The sequence below is a fragment of the Crocuta crocuta genome, unplaced genomic scaffold (assembly GCF_008692635.1).
Source record: "Crocuta crocuta isolate KB4526 unplaced genomic scaffold, BGI_CrCroc_1.0 scaffold103, whole genome shotgun sequence".
Classification (NCBI taxonomy): domain Eukaryota; kingdom Metazoa; phylum Chordata; class Mammalia; order Carnivora; family Hyaenidae; genus Crocuta; species Crocuta crocuta.
In genome coordinates this window covers 2,109,811-2,127,189 of record NW_027529192.1, presented here as the reverse complement: position 1 = coordinate 2,127,189, position 17,379 = coordinate 2,109,811, and the positions used below count along the sequence as shown (strand labels likewise).

Sequence of the window (17,379 nt, the reverse complement as noted above, 5' to 3'; positions counted from 1 at the left end):
ATTTTTCTGTATGTGAGGAGCTCTGATGTTAGGTGCATATATCTATAATTCTTACATTTTTCTAATAAAATGACCCTTTTATCATTATAAGATGTCCTTCTTTGTGTCTTGTGACAGTTTTTAACTTACCTATTTTATGTTATGATTATGGTAACCCCTGCTCTATTTACTATTTGCACATTATGTCTTTTCCATCTTTTTGCTTTCAGCCTATGTGTACTCTTAGATTACATAAGTCTCTTGTAGACAACATATAGATGGATCTTGTATGTTTTAACCCATTCAATAACTCGATGTCTTTTAATTGGTAGGTTTAATCTATTTACATTTAAAGTAATTAGTATAGGGTAAGACTTACTATGGCCATTTCTTAAAGGTTTTCCATATGTCTTGTAGTTGCTTGTCCCTCTTTCTGTCTTGCTGCTTTCCTTTTTGTTTTATTGATTTTATTTTGTAGTTACATGCTTTGGTTCTTTTCTTGTTTCTTTTTTATGTATCTTCTATGGTATTTTATTTGTGTTTACAATGAAGATTACAAAAAGCATCTTAAAGTTATAGCAACCTATTTTATTTTATTATTTTATTTATCTTTAATTCAAATTCCAGTAGTTAACACAGTGTTATGTTGGTTTCAATCGTGCAATATAGTGATTCAACAATTCTGTACATTACTCAGGGCTCATCAAAATAAAGTGCTCTTAATTCCCTTTACCTATTTCACTCATCCATCCCCCCCCACCAGTCTGTTGTAAACTGATAATAATTTAACTTAAATTGCGTGAAAAAACCCTATTACTTTACATCTCTTTTAACTCAACTTTATGTTATCAGTGTCACAAATTACAGTTTTTATACTGTGTATTAATTAACATGGATTTATAGTTATTTTTAATGCCTTTGTCATTTAAATTCTGTGCCAGAATTAAAAGTGATTTATGTTCCAACATTATACTACTTGAGAGGATTCTGTTGTCTTTATCTTTCCCAGAGAGAGAGCTTTATAATTTTATTTTCATGTTACTGCCCATTGTCTTAATTAAGTCTTAATTTTCCTTTCATTTTTGAAAGACAGCTTTGCCAAATACAGTCTTCTTGTTTTGCAGTTTTCTTCTCTCATCACATTGAATAGATCATCCTACGCTCTCTGGCTTACAAGATTATTGAGAAATCTGCTAATTGCATTGGAGATTCCTTATATGTGATGAGTCACTTTTCTCTTGCTGCTTTCAAGATACTCTTTTTGGGACTTGTGACCATTTGATTATAATGTATTGTGGCATGAGACTTTTTGTATTTATCCCAATTGGAGTTCTTTTTATGTCTTGAGCTTGTATATCTATTCCCTTTATTAAATTTGGGGCATTTTTGACCTTCTATTTCTTCAAATAGGTCCTCAGTCCTTTTCCCTGTCTCTTCTGTGACTCCCATAATGCATATAGTACTACTTTTGAGAGTGTCCCATAAGTCCCTTGGCTCTTATCACTTCTCTTCATTCTTTTTTTCTCTTATAATTCTGACTCATAATTTCAAATGACTTGTCTTCATGTTAACTGTTTCTTTCTTTTGCTTGATCAAGTCTGTTGTTGAATCCTGCTAGTGAATTTTTCAGTTCTGTTTTTGTATACTTTGGCTTCAGAATTTTTCTTGATCTCCTTTTTAATAGGTTCTATCTTTTTGTTTATACTATCATTTCGTTCATGCATCATTCTCCTAATTTCATTTAGTTGTCCATTGGTATTCTCTTTTAGCTCATCAAGCATCTTCTAGGCTTGATGGTTCTTTGTTAATGGTTCTTTGTTAGTTAATTCATAGATCTCCATTTCTTTAGGGTTGGTTTCTGGAGATTCATTTTGTTCCTTTGATTTTTGCCATACTTTCCTGTTTCTTTGTATGCCTTGTGATTTTATTGAAATTTGGGCATTTGAAAAATCAGCCATCTCTCCCAGTTTTTAGGGACTGGCTTTGTACTGGGAAGATCTTCAGTAATCAAGCTGGCTAGAGATTCTGGAGCATCTCAACTCTCTTATGCATATGTGACTTCTCTGGGCTTGTGCTTGTGCTTTCTGTGTTAAAGAACCTTGCCTTGTTTCTTTTTCAGGAGCTTATAATATTTTACTTTCCCTGGTGACTGCCCATGGTAATTCAATCTCTCTGGGGTTACAGCAAGCCACCATGCTAGCCTTTGTTCTTGGTAGCCCCTAGGCATCCAACCTATATTGGTTCCTGTCAGAATGGAGTTAAATGAGACAAGAACTAGTCCTTGGGAGAACCTTTTGAGACGCCAGAGTGTTTGATGGATGTTCCATTTTTCTTTGTCTCTCTCTCTCCCTAGGGAGAAGCCACCGGTTGGGCATTTTCTACCAATGTTCTGTGCCTTGGGGAGGGGACGTGCCAGGTCAGTGCAGCAAACTTTCTTTCCACCTTCCATCTGGCTCTTCTTGCCTTTGCCCTCACCAGGGGTGCTGCAAACTCTTAACTGGCTTTTGAGTTCTCACAATTTAGTGAGAATTAGGCACTCACAATTAGGCAATTTAGTCTGTGTGTCATTGAGTTGGTGTCTCTGTGGGGAAATAAGACACTGGGGCTTCCTGTTTCGCCATCATGCCGGTGTCATTCCTCGGCATGGGCGTTTTTTTAACATGTTCTTCATTAACTGACAGTTTTACTTTCTCTATTTCAAATTCTGTACATAGCTTAGTAAGTAATTTGGAATATACATCTATTATATCTCCAAATTTAACAACCTGTTTACATGTATGGAATTGCAATTACCATAAGATGGGTAATGCATTCTCATCTTTTGGTTGCTATACTACTCAGTCTGTTATTTTAGTATGCATTCCATTTCGATGTTCTTCTGGGGCCCCATCTCAATGTCAACCTCATGAGTAGGAGTTTTAAAGGTTCTAGGCTAGCTCTCTTTTCTGTTCCAACCCACAGGAAATACTCTTGTATCTTTTGCCACACATCAGTGTAAGTTTAGCACATTCCCAACAGAGCCCAGTTTCACTTTCTGTCTTCTGCCACCCCAAGATAACAGCTACAGCCCCTCTCCATTAGAATCCTGAGGCCTTTGTTACATACTGGTTTTCTGTGACATTCAACCCCACAACTTCCAGTGAACTTATGTCATGCCCTCTACATGCTCTTATAGGACTCCTTCTTGAGAAAAGTTAGTATCCTCTAACATGTCCCATACCCTTCCACTGGGTGTGTATGTTACAAACACTCATAGTTTGTTCTGAATCTTTTCTTAGCTTCAACCAGTTTTCCTTACCCTATTTCAAATTCTGAATATAGTTTAGTAAATCTTTTAGATTATAACTTATTATATCTTTAAATTTAACACCCTGTCGACACACATAGAATTGCATTTATAGGCACATATGAATTTCCAATTATGTGTGTGTACATGTGTGTGTGTTTGAATGTTTTACAAAAATTGGATCATTTCATGTGTTGTAGGCAGAATAATGGCTCTACAAATATGGCCACATCCTAGTGCTCACAGGTTATGGATATGTGACCTTATCTGGCAAAAGGGACTTTGCAGATGTGATTTAAGATAAGGATCCAAAGATGGGGAGATTATCCTGTATTATCTGGTTGTGTCCAGTGTAATCATGAGGGTCCTTGTAAATGAAAGAGAAATGCAGGAGAGTGTGAGAAGGAGAGTTGATGATAGAAGCAGAGATTGAAATGATCTGATTGTTCTTCAGGGCCATGGTTCAAGGAATTTTGGCAGCTTCTAGAAGATGAAAAAGATGAGAAAAATGAATTTTCCCATAGAGCCTCTGTATGGAACATGGCCCTGGTAATATAATGGTTTCAGACCAGTGAAATCCATTTGGGACTTCTGAACTCCAAATGTGCAATGTGATCAATTGAGGGTGTTTTGAGGCATTAAGTTTTTGGTAATTTGTAACAGCAGCAATAGAAAATTGGTAAGTGTTTGATTAAATGAAATCTAGAAGTCATAAATCAAGAACCTGTGGAAAAACCAAGTATTAGTCACCCCTATAACCCAGGTTCCAAGTGCACTCCATGTTTCCCAGGCTCCCTTGCAATTAAGTTGGGACTGATCATGGCTAGTTGAGTATTAAGTGGAAGTTACATGTTCCTTCCAAGCAAGTTAAAAGCTGGCATACTTTTATTATCTCTCCACTCCCCTTTCTTGGCAGCTTTAAAGCCCACATGTTCAAAAGTAAATCTATAAGCTGTGGAATATCAATAGAGTGTCATTTTACCTTAAATTCTTGGTTTATTCCAAGTCTTTATTTGTAATGTAAATAAAAACTATCAATATCAATAATGTCATAAAGATGTTATCTTTCTTTTTTTTTTTTTCTGAAACATTAGTTTGCCTTTTTGGGGATTTTTCCAGTATATTATGTTAGGCAGAAACCTAATTTTATTCTGAGTTCATAATCATTTGGACCAGAGTTTTTATTGAATAGTCTATCCATTTGAACATACTTATTTTATATGGTTTCCATATGTGACTAGGGCTATTTTAAGTCTACGTCTCACTTCTATTTTATTTGCTTGATTTATCTGTCCCTGGGCTAATATTAGACAGTCTTAAGTATTATTGCTTTATAACATGTCTCCCTTCCTGTTCTTCAAATTTGTCTTTGAGATTTTTGGTTCTTTGTCAACTTCCATGGAAAAGTCTGGTGGGATTTTGTGCTTATATTTCATTTGTAGGTTTATTTGAAGAAAATTTCCATCTTTGATGAAGAGTCTTCCAATTTTGGGAGTTGGTGTTTTTTTCCTCTTAATTTAGGTTTTCTTTTCCATCCTTCAGTAATGCTTTATAGTTTACTTTGTAAAAAATCATTAGATTCCTTTCTGGACACCCATAAATTTTGGCCAGTGTTATAAATGGAATATTTTTTTCTACTACCCTAATAGTAGTAGAAAACAGTGTAATTTATAACTGGAGATATATGAGGACACTCTAGATTCTTTTCTTTGTATCTAGTAGCATCACTAACCACTCTTACTGATTCTAAGAGTTTCTCTATAGATATTCCTGAATTTTCTGTGTAGAAAATCGTCAAATCTGAAATACAAACAGTTTGGGCACATATTTCTCAATTCTAGTATCCCGTGTTAATTTTCTTATTGTTTTAAGTAGCATACTAATGTTAAAAGGCAATATGACATGAAAAGATGCTTAACATCCCTCATTATCAGAGAAATAAAAATCAAAACTACAATGAGATATCTCCTCACACCCATCAAGATGTCTAAAATTAACAACACAGGAAACAACAGATGTTGATGAGGATGTGGAGAAAGAGGAACCCTTTTGCACTGCTGATGGGAATGCAAACTGGTACAGTTTGGGAAAATAGTATGGAGGTTTCTCAAAAAAATTAAAAATAGAACTACCCTATGACCCAGCAATTGCACTACTAGGTATTTACTCAAAGGATACAAGAATACTGATTCAAAGGGATAGATATATACACTCTGATGTTTGTAGCAGCACTATCCACAATAACCAAATTATGGAAAGAGTCCAAATGTCATAGACTGATGAGTGGATGAAGAAATTGTGGTATGTATATAATGTGAATCCAGACATGAGGAAATACATTTTAGCAGTTATCAAACTGTTTTATGATGCTTGCTGATAAAAGTTGCTTGAGAGGCAATAGAAGGGAACTAATATTTGTTGAACCCCTACCAAGATTTGGGCAGTAATGCTGACTGACCTCTGCACACCCAATTTCTCATTTAATTCTCTCAGCTCTGTGTGAGGTGAGCAGTGTGATCCTTATTCTGCAGAGGAGGAAACTCTGAATCAGAAATGATATTTGCTAAAGGTCACACCAATGGGACATGGCAGAGTCCAGATTTGACTCCTGGTCTGTTTTATGCTAAGGTTTTTGCATTATTTCCTGTCCTGATTTGGACAGTCAGATTACGAAGATGTAGCTTTCCAAACATTTCCACATACCAAAAACAGTTCTATTTTTACTGTTAACTTTGTCTATTTTTGTTTTGTGCTTTTCTCTTTGTTGTAAACTTAAGCTGTATTTCATCTTCTGATTTCAAACTGTAACTTAAAAATGTAAATATTGTTCTATATGCATTTTAATATAATAATTTTGTATATGTTTATAGATCTCATTGTAACAACTAGTTGTTACCATAATAAAAGTATAAATCTACCTTCAGCCATAGAAAGGAATGAAATATTGCCATTTGCCATGATATGGATGGAGCTAGAGAATATTCTGCTAGAAATTTTCCTTTTAAACAATCTGAGATTTCTTTATTTCTAATTTTATTGCATTATAGCCAGAGATTATAATTTACACTCTATTGATTTTTTGACCAGATACCAGGAAAGAATACCCAATGCATTGCAACTTTTCTAAATATTCTATGTACATATTAAAATAATATATTTTACATATTTCTTGAGAGCACTTTATAAACACATGTATGTAAATATACCAAATCAAGCAGTTTATTTCTGTTATTTAAGTGTACTATAGTCTTTCTAATTTTTGTTCACCAGTTTTATCATTTTATGCTATGTGTATATAAGCATCCCTCACTATAATTGTAGATGTGTACACCTTCCCTGTAGCTCTGTTTTGCCTTATATATTTTATTTTATTGTGATAAGATGTGTAACATAAAATTTACAATTTTCACAGTATCTGAGAGTACAATTCAGTGGCATTAAGTACATTCACAGTGCTATGTAACCATTGCTTCTATTTCCAAAATTTTTCTATTAATCCAAACAGCAGCTCCCTAGCCATTAAGCAACAACTCCCTGTTCCTCCTCCCCCTGGCTCTGATAATCACTAATCTGCTATTGTCTCCATTAATTTGTCTATTCTAGGTACCTGCGTAGAATCATACAGTGTCTGTCCTTTTGTGTCTGGTTTGTTTGACCTGCCATAATGTCTTGGATGTCTGTTTTGTAGCATGTATCACAACTTCATTCCTTTTTATTTTCAGGTACATTCAAAACCCACTGATTTTAAAGCTTTTGTCAAAACATTCTATTAGTGATTTTGTTGACTGTGTTTAGTTAGTTCATATGTTTTGGGAAGTAGTTTGCAGCTTCATTTGGAGTGGAAAGTTTTCTGTCTCAGTCTCTCAGCCTTTTAGTCTCATGTATGAGGGTGCCTCCACTTGAACCCTATGGCTTCCCAGTCCAGAATCAGGTCTTTGGTAATATAATGAGAGCTTCATGCTCAAGTTCTCCTGGGCCACAGACAGAATGCAGACCAAGATCCGAGCCAGCAGATGGTTGGTTTCCATTCTTGTTTACGAGGCTGTTTGCACGTCTTCCCATTTCCTTATGCCCAGAGCTCCTGAAAAGCTGTAGCCACATGTCCTGTTGGTCAGCCACAGTTTGTTGATTTTTTCCTCCCCGGTGCCCTTCCACAACCAGAGGCAACTCCACCCCAGTTGCTGGCACTGAGTTGTGATTCTAGCTCTCTAATTCCTTGTCTTGGATGGATCTTTTTCTGGTGTATTACCTTACATAGCTGCTTCCACACCCAGAGCTCAGCAGGCCCGTAGGCTCAGCCCTGCTGACCACTTGCGTTTTTTTCAGTTTCTGTTTCAAACAGATGTTTAGCTTGTTTTCAGCCTCAGCTGTGTCTTTTTTTATATTTTATCCTCCCCTGCCTTGAATCAATAGAATTTCTATGATACTTTTCCCCCTTTATTAATTTGGAAGCTATAGATTGTATCTCTATTCTTTAATGGCTGTCATTAAGTTTTTCAAATACAGAGACATAAAACATTATTACAGTGAAGTTTATGAGACCATATTCATTCTGTTTAAAGAACAATTAGGAAATGCCCGCCTCTTTACCAAGACCAAAAAAGATGAATATCATTACACCCCAGAATCTTTTTATAGGGCCCTCCTGGGTTATTCTCCTTCCCTCCTTTTTAGCAATAATCAATGTATAAGAATTTACACTAATTCTTTATTTCCTTACTTTTACTGCTTTTTCTCCCTACCTATGTTTATATCCTTTAACAAAACAAGTTTTTTTTTGTAAATGAATTGCTTATTTTTCTATTTGCTCCTTTTACTCAGTATGATGTTTAAGATTTACTCTTATGCATCAATGGATTTGGTCAGAGTAACATTACAAAATTATTTGAAATGATTATATTTCTCCTGTGTGGTTGTGTTTTTTAGATTGATGAAGAATTTGGGTCACTTATTTTGTGTTGGAGAGAGTTAACTCTGTGGAGGTATAATGTACATAAAATTTACAACTTTTAAGTGCAGACTTGATTACATCGACTAGTATATTCTTCATCATAACACGGGACATTTCTGACACCCCAAAAAGTTTCTTTATGCCCTTAGCAATTAATCCTTCTTTCCATCCCCTTGTCCCTGGCACTTGCTGATTTGCTTTCTGTTACTATAATTTTTGCTTCTAGCATTTCATAAAACTGGAAGGGTACGGGATGTACTACTTTTTATTTGGCTTCTTGCACCTAGCATAATGCTTTTAACATGAATCCGTGGTGTTTCATGATTCCATAATTTGTCCCTTTTTATTTGTTACGTGGTATTCTGTTGTACAGATACATAAAGATCTATTTGGTTATTTGTGTTGTTTCCCATTTGGGTGTTTATTAAAGTTGCTATAAGCATCAGCGTGCAGGTTTCTATGTGAACACACATTTTCATCTTCTGTGAGTAAATAAATGCCTAGAGTGCGTTGCTGGGTGATATAGTGACTGTATAACTTTATAAGAGATTGCCAAACTTTCAGTATATGGTTTATATTGATATCAGCAATCTGTGAAAGTCCCAGTTGCTCAGTGTACAAGAATTTATACTAATCCTTTATTTCCTTCACTTGGTAGTTGGTTATTTTTTTGGCGGCCATGATAATATGCATGGAGTGATAGCTCATTGTGGTTTTATTTGCATTTCCCCAGTGACTAATGACATTGAACTTCTTTTTAGGTGATCATTAGCCACCCGAGTCTTCTCCTTTAAAATGTCTGCTTAACTCTTCTACTCAAGGCTTAATTGTGTTGTTTGGCCTATTGCTGAGTTGTGAGAGTTCTATACATATTCTGGAAATAAATTCTTCAGTGAATATAGGCTTTGCAAATAATTTCTCCTAGGTTTGCCTTTTCATTTTTCTTAAGATTGTCATTTGAAGAGCCAAACTTTTTGATCTGATAATGTCTAAATTACTTATTTGTGTTTGTGCACTTTGTATTCTTTTGCCTACCCCTAAGTCAGTAACATTTTTTCCTGGGTTTTTTTCTAGAACTTTTATAGATTGAGATTCCGCTACTTGTGGATGTACAAATATTTCAACGCCATTTAATGAAAAGAACTATCCTGGGGCACCTGGGTGGCTCAGTCTGTTAAGCGTCCAACATCAGTTCAGGTCATGATCTCACAGTTCATGGGTTCGAGCCCCACATCAGGCTCTGTGCAGACAGCTTAGAGCCTGGAGCCTGCTTCGGATTCTACGTTTCCTTCTCTCACTGCCCCTCTCCTTCTCATGCTCTGTCTCTTCTATCTCTCTCTCTCTCTCTCTCTCAAAAGTAAACATTAAAAAATAAAAAGAAAGAACTATCCTTTCCACACTGAATTGTTTTGACACTTTTGTTGAAAATCAATTGGCTCTACTTATGTGGGTCTATTTTTGGAATTCTTATCCTGCTGCATTTATCCCTATGTCTGTCTTTATACACATAACAGTGTCTTGATTCATGTAGCTTTATAATTCTCCAGTGAAACCATCTGGATCTGGATATTTCTTTTAAGTTACACGTTCAATTTCTTTAACAGGTATAGGGCTATTCAAACTCTTTCCTACTGAGTTGTGGTAATTTGTATTTCCAAGGGATAGGTCCATATCATTTAATTGTCAAGTTTATGAGTATAGCGTTGTTTGTAGCATTTCCTTATTATCCTTTTATTCTCCTTAAAGTCTGTGGAGATATCCTGATACAGACAATTTATATCTTTTCTCTCTTTTCTTTATCAACTTTGCTGCAGTTTGCCAATTTTAGTGATATTTTAAAAGAACCATCTCTTATTTTGTTGGTGTGTTCAATTGCTTTTTCTGTTTTCAGTTTTCTTGAATTCTGCTGTTATTTTTATTATTTCCTTCCTTCTGCTTGATTTAGTTTAATTTTTCTCTTCTTTCCCTAGTTTCCTGAAGTAGGACCTTAGATTAATGATTTAAAACTTTTCCTCCTTTCTAATATAATCATTTAATGCTATAAATTTTCTTTTCTGCACTGCTTTGTCTATGCTCCTCAATTTTTCATGTGCTATGTTTCCATTTCATGTGGGTTAATGCATTTTTAAATTTCCCTTGAGACTCCCTCTTTCACCTATGAATTGTCTAGAAGTATTGTTTAGTTTTCAAGGCTTTGAGGATTTCCTGTTACTGCCTTCCAGTCTGATTTAATGTGATCAGAGAGCACACGCTATATGATTTCAGTTCTTTTGGATTTGTTGAGATTTGTTTTAAAGTCTGTTTGATACATGATCCCCGTGCACTTGAAGAGATGACTTTGAATGCAAGTCATCTATAAATATTGGTTAGATATCATTGCTTGATGGTGGTGTTGAGTTATTCCTGATCCTTGTTGATTTTTTATTTCTTCTGTCAAGATTTGAGAAATTGATGTTGAAGTCTCAATGATTATTGTGCTTTATCTATTTCTCATTTTAGCTCTATCAGTTTTTGGTGCATACACATTGAGGAATGCTATATCTTCTTGGCATTTGACCCTTTATCATTTGTAAATGTTTCTCTCCATCTCTGCTAGTTGTCTTTGCTTTGAAGTCTACTTAATGCAACCACTTTTATTTTCCTTCTACTTTTATTCCATTTATATTTGGAGAATATATCTTTTTCATCATTTTACTTTTAACCTGCCTATATCCTAATACTTGAGGTGATTTTCTTATAGACAGCATACAGTTGGGATAAGTTTTTCAGTCTACTCTGACAATCTCTCTTTCAGTTGGCCTGTTCACACTATTTACATTTAATCTAATTGTTGATATGGTAAGGCTTAAGTCTGTAATTTTATTTTTTTGTTTAATGTTTGTTTTTGTTTTTTGTTTTGCTGTTTTCTTTTTCCTGACTTCTTGTGGGTTATTTGAACATTTTTAAGAGTTCCATTTTGATTTATTTATAGTACTTTGGGGCATATCCCTTTGTATAGCTTTTATAGTGGTTGCTTCAGGTATTAATTTATACATAATTTATCACTGTCTATTAGTGTCACCATTCTATCACTTTGAGTGAAATGTAAAAGTTACTTTTCTTTGTGTCCCTTTACTGTGTCCTTTATAATATAACTGCCTTAAAAGAGAGGGAGAGAGAGAATCCCAAGCAAGCTCTATGCTGAATCCCAAGCCAGAAGGGGGCTTGATTTCACAGAACCATGAGATCATGACCTTGAGCTAAAATCAAGAGTCAGACAGATAAACAACTGAACCACCCAGGCGCCCCACACCCATATTTTGGTTTATTGTATTCTTTCTTCCCTCCTGATGTTCCAAAGCCCTCCTTTTATCATTTCCTTTCTCTTTTTTTTCTTTAGGCATTCTTTGGGGATAATTCTGTGGGCAGTTCTCTTAGTTTTTCTTTATATAAGAATATTTTAATGTCCCTTTCATTCTTGAAGGGGACATTGTCTCTGGATATACGAGTTTAAGTTGAGTTATTTTCTTTTTGCACTTGAAAATGTGTTGTGTCTCTTCCTCCTGAGCTCCTTGGTTTCTGATGAGAAATTTGCCATCATTTGAATTGTTTTTCCTTTAAAAGTGAGGTATCACTCCTCTCGCTGCTTTCAAGACTTTTCTGTTTTTAGTTTTTATAAGTTTGACGGTGACATATCTTGGTATGGATTTCTTTGGGTTCATTCTCTTTGGCATTCCCTCAGCTCTCAGATCTGTAAGAAATAGGTATTTTGCCTAATTTAGGAGGTTTTCAGCCATTATTTCTTCACTTTTTCAGCTCTGCACATTTTTCCTCATCTTCTAAGACTCTGAGTACAGCAACGTAAGATCTTGTCCCACAGTGTTGTAATAATTTATCATTTTTTCTTCAGTCTCTTTTCTCTGTATGTTATTCAGAATGGATAGTTGTTGAGGCCACCCGTTGAATTATTGTGGTTTTCAGTTATAAAGTTTCCACCCTCTTACATCTTCTATTTCTTTGCTAAAACTTTATCTTTTTCCTTCCAAATTTCATTCCTTTTGAGCTGTGTTCACAATTGATGGGTGTCTAACTCCCCGGTGGTTCTTCTCTGACACTATGCAGCTATGGAGAGGAGAGGTGCTTTGTTATTACTGGGTGGGGGACAGAATTCCAGAAGTGACTGAGTATGGCAAAATGTGAGATCAGGGAAGTATACATTGCTAAGCCACGAAGGGCTCTGTAATTCCTGTGAAGGAGTTTTAATACTGAGAAGGTATTCTTAAAAATTTGTTTTCTTTAGTTATTTATATCTCCTTTCCTACATGCTCTTTAAGCCAAAAACCTCTTCCATTGGCTACTTTTTTCCCCCCTTAATTATTCTTCTGTGAGTTTTCTACCCTGGTCTGATTTTCTCAGGTGAGTGGATTCTTCCTGGATTCTCATTTTTCCATTTTGATTCTAAGGCATTCTTTTAGTTCTCCAGTGTTGCCTGGACAGGTAGGAAAGGACTCCTACCACTGATGCATCTGTCAGTGCTTGTGCTCTCCCAGGCACCCATTTCCTGTTTGACAATGTCACCTCGCCGGATCTAGGCTCAGGGTGCACAGACCTCTTTGCTCGTGTAGAACAACTCTGTCTTTTGAGGAAGATGGTCCTCACTCTGCCACCAGTGACGGACTGTACTATTGTGTCACTACATGTAATACTCAGCCCCATGCTTAATTTACAAGAAGCTCTTCAGTATATTAGCAAAATACCCTGATCACAGGGAAAACCACACCTCAGAGTCATTGCTACATTGTCTGTGGCCTACTGTTCTTAGTAAATGCCTGTTCCCTGGGGTCTGATATCAACAAGGCACTTGCCCGTGGATCAACGAGGGACACTTGAGACATTCCTCCAAAGCTGCTGCCCCCATTGCCTGCTACTCAGGAAAGCCTCTGCTGCACCTGACTTCCTTACTCAGTGGTCCCTGAATTTCCCTTTCTGCATGGCCAAGGCAGTTGGTCTGAGTCTCTGTCAGTCTTCCAAACCTGCCTCCAGCCTTTGCCCTTGAACCCCAAGAGCCTTTCTGTTAATTTGTCTCTGTTCCAATCTGATCTGATTGGCACCACGTACAGTAAATATTCTTGAGGTTTCTAGATCTCGGATGACTGTTAGCAAATGCCTGTTCCCTGGGGCTGGCATTTCTTATCGACTTCTTGTACTAATAATTCAGGTTATTCTCTGTCTCTCTTTCTCTCTGTCTCTACACACACACACACACACACACACACACACACACACACACACATTCTTAGGTATCTTTAAAAGAATGCTGTTAGAGAGAAGAGAGGTCATACATATGCTTTGACTGTCTTTTCCACTAAATCTTAATCAGTATATGCTAGGTTCTTTCTAGTTTTCTATTCCATTTTGCTTTAACCTCCGAGTTTTTGACATTTCTCAGGCTTTCAAGTATCCATCTATCACAATATCATCCTCCTCCCTTTTGCAATTATTTCTCCCTACCCATGTATCTCTTCTCAAGCATGATTGGTAGTACATCCACCATTTACCTGTAATTTGCCCAAGAAGATTTGTTGGTGGAGGAATGATATTCAACTAGTCTCTCTGCCTGAAGTTTAATATACATGATTCCATGTTTCTCAAGCTTCCACTTTTTTAGGTGTTTCCGAGCATTTTTTCAGCCCTAGAATGTACAGAGAAGCATGTGGTCAGCTTTTAGAGTGAGAATGGTATCCTTCAGTCAGTCTTCAAATAAGGAACTTGTCTCTTATTTTGAAACTGTGAGGGAAGTTCTCCCACGTGGGACAAATTGGTTCTATAGGAATTCCTTTGGTTTCTTTATCACCTCACGGTCGTCTTCACTATGAAAAGTGATTTACTATAATATCCAAATTAATTCAAATAATTATTTTACTCTTGCTGCATGCAGGATATGTATGTGTAGTTGGGTACATTTGCTAGTGTACATCTGGGTGTGTGTTTATATTTTATGTAATATAGTGTTTATATATTGATATATTTCAACATTTTTTTAAAAGATTATTCTGAGACGCCCCAATGGCTCAGTCTGTTGAGCATCTGACTCTTGATTTCAGCTCAGGTTATGATCCCAGGGTCATGGAATCAAGCTCCCCAGCAGGCTCTGCACTGAACATGAGTTCTGCTAAAGATTCATTCTCTCTCTCTCTCTCTCTCTCTCTCACCCTCTGGCCCTCTCCCCTGCTTCTGTGTACTCTCTCTCTCTCTCAAATAGAAAAAGGTGCGATGCCTGGGTGGCTTAGTTGGTTAAGCATCAGACTCTTGGTTTTGGCTCAGGTTATGATCTCAGGTGAGATTTAGCCCCACATCAGCCATTTGGAATTCACTCTTCCTCTCTGCCCTTATCCCCTGCATGCATGTATTTTCTCTCTCTCAAAATAAACTTAAAAAAGAGAGAGATTATCCCACCACCACTACAATATACATATACAAGTGTGCACTCAGGTATGTATACACACATGGACATGAATGATTGAACGTATTCCACAGTAGCCTAGTCCTGAGGGTTTTATATAACCATAAAATGGGATTTCTGTGTCCCAGGAGTTACAAATACATTTTATGTCCTTATATCCTACAAACCATGAGAGAGCAAAATTTAGCCTTTGCGGCAAAGACAATTGCAGACCAGAGTAAACAAGTCCCCAGTTGTGCTGAGCCATCAATTTATCAACTTCACTGGGAGCCTCTGATGTACTATAAAAAAAATGATGCATTGTGATTTTTCACATCTATGCAATAGTTATTAACATTTTCCCTGGATATAAAATGCAATACTTTCCATTCTCTCAAAGAAAGTGATGCAGTGTTTTTTTTTTCTTTTTTGAAATCACATTTATTCATGAAAATGTTTCATATCACATTTTCACAGGTTAGAGGACAGACAGCTATATTGAATTACAAATAAATCCGTCTCTGGCTAAGCAGGCTTCCATTCATGTAGATGAGCCTTTATATTTGTTGCTTTTTTGTGTGTGCTTTCTTCCTGCTTTTCTAACTTTAAGGCTACTAATAAACATTAGCAAGGAAAAAGAGAACGTGTTGATACATGGCTAGGCACTATTTTAATACTTTGTAGGACTCAGAATTGGTCCTTGCCCCCTGCCCCCCACCCCCCCATCCACACCATGGAATTTGTGACATACTTGGAGAACAGAATCATTGTGGAAGTTGAAGAAAAGATATTTTGACCAGCAGATATCTAAGGAGTACTCCTGTGAATATAGGTTTCTCACCCAAATTTCCATTAGTTATGGGTGTTCTGGTGTCTAAGTATGCAGTAGGCATAAACAATTGCTGATACTCAGCACTTGTCTGTAGTGTCTACAAAGAAATTAGCACAAGACTTCATTGGGTTCTTAGGACTCCCCTAACCAAGTACCCCAAAACTGAGTGCCTTAAAACAATAGAAATTTCTTGTCTCACAGTTCTGGAGGTTAGGAATCTGAAATCAAAGTGTCAGCAGGACCACGTTCTGTCTGAAAGCTTTAGGGAATATCTTTCTTTTCCTTTTCTTAGCTTCTGGTGGTGGCCCAGTCCTTGGCGTTGCTCGGCTTGCTGTGTCACTCCAGTCTCTGCCTCTGTCATCACATGGTGCTCTCCTTATATATCTGTCTTCAGTCATCTTTCTTTTCTCATCGGGGCACTAATCATACTTGATTAAGAGCCCATCCGACTCCAGTAATACCCTATTTCCAAGTAAAGTCACACCTGAAGGTGACACATTTGAGGTTTGGGGGGTTATGACTTCAACATAACTTTAGAGGGGACACAATTCAACCCATAACAGAGACTAACCCCATTCTAAGAGTTACTGGAGAAGTAGTGGTCAGGTTACACAGACATGTTCTAGAGAACAAAGAATAAGACAGAAAGCTAGTTACATGAATCAGGGCAAAAGGTCAGAACCAAAGCGAGGATCACATAACTGCAAAAGAGATAAGGAATTGTGGCCAGGGTTAGAATTTACTCTAGTGCCATAATATTAGGGTCAGGGGAAAGAGGGGATTGTGGAGGATGGGAGCCAGACAGGCACGGTTAATCATTAACATTTTTATTTCACATTTAATGATGTGAATCACTCTGTGTAGCCCTTTAAAATTTGCAGAAACATGAGACCATCTCTTATGTGACAATTCCTCTGCTGAGTAGCTGGGCAGATAACACAGTGATGGAAGATGCCAGGTCCTGTAGGGCTTTCTAGCACTTTGGCAAGACACAAATATGGCATTTATACACAAGTGTTACCAATAAAGGGTAATCAGATTGATAACTGGTCTATAAATATGTTATTGAATGGAGGGGAAAGACCACATGACTTGGCAGAGAGAATGTATATTCTTTTTTTTATTACTTATTTATTAAAAAACTTAAAAATTTTTTTAATGTTTTATTTATTTCTGAGAGAGAGAGAGAGAGCGAGCAAGCAGGGGAAGGTCAGAGAGAGAGGGAGATACAGAATCTGAAACAGGCTCCAGGCTCTGAGCTGCCAGTCAGCACAGAGCCCAACGCGGGGCTCCAACCCACGAACCGGGAGATCATGACCTGAGCCAAAGTTGAACACTTAACCGACTGAGCCACCCAGGTGCCCATAAATAACTTTTTAATGTTTATTCATTTTTGAGAGACCAAGAGAGAGAGAGCAAGAGACAAAGCATGAGCAGGGGAGGGACAGAGAGAGAGGGAGGCACAGAAACCAAATCAGGCTCCAAGCTATAAACCCAGAGCCTGATGAGGGGCTCGAACCCACAAACTGTGAGATCATGACCTAAGCCAAGGTGGGACGCTTAACCGACTGAGCCCCCCAGGCGCCCTGAGAGAATATACATTGTTTCCCTCAGCCTGCCACACTTTCCCCATCCCCTTTTGTTATCTGTCTTCCTGTCTCTTCTTTCTGTGTTGATCTGATCTTGGCAAGTATGTCTCCTGACCGTACTGTGACACGGAAGCCAAAGGCTTCCGCTACAAACCGAATATTTGTGTCTCCCCAAAATTCATATTGAAATCTAATGCCCAATCTGTGAAAAACAAATTTTTTATTACAAGCCACCCAGTCTATGGTATTTTGTTATAGCAGCCCAGACAGACTAAGACAACTTCTTTTAGTCTTTATTTCTAGGTTAGTGTTTGCTGGACA

At 37.0% G+C, this 17,379-nt stretch overlaps 2 long non-coding RNA genes across 3 annotated transcripts in view; one reads left to right on the top strand and one right to left on the bottom strand.

The window, feature by feature from the left end:
• Positions 1–17,379, bottom strand: part of LOC144226801 (uncharacterized) — a 497,259-nt gene that overhangs the window by 70,358 nt on the left and 409,522 nt on the right. The window lies entirely within an intron of this gene.
• LOC144226800 (uncharacterized) overlaps positions 1–17,379 on the top strand; it is a 221,983-nt gene that overhangs the window by 20,409 nt on the left and 184,195 nt on the right. Inside the window, exon 3 of one of the 2 annotated variants that reach the window (XR_013333740.1) lies at positions 2,333–2,395. The exons of the other annotated variant lie outside the window; for it this stretch is intronic. This is a non-coding gene — a long non-coding RNA (uncharacterized LOC144226800). The remainder of the gene's footprint in view (positions 1–2,332; positions 2,396–17,379) is intronic. 2 annotated transcript variants of the gene reach the window in all.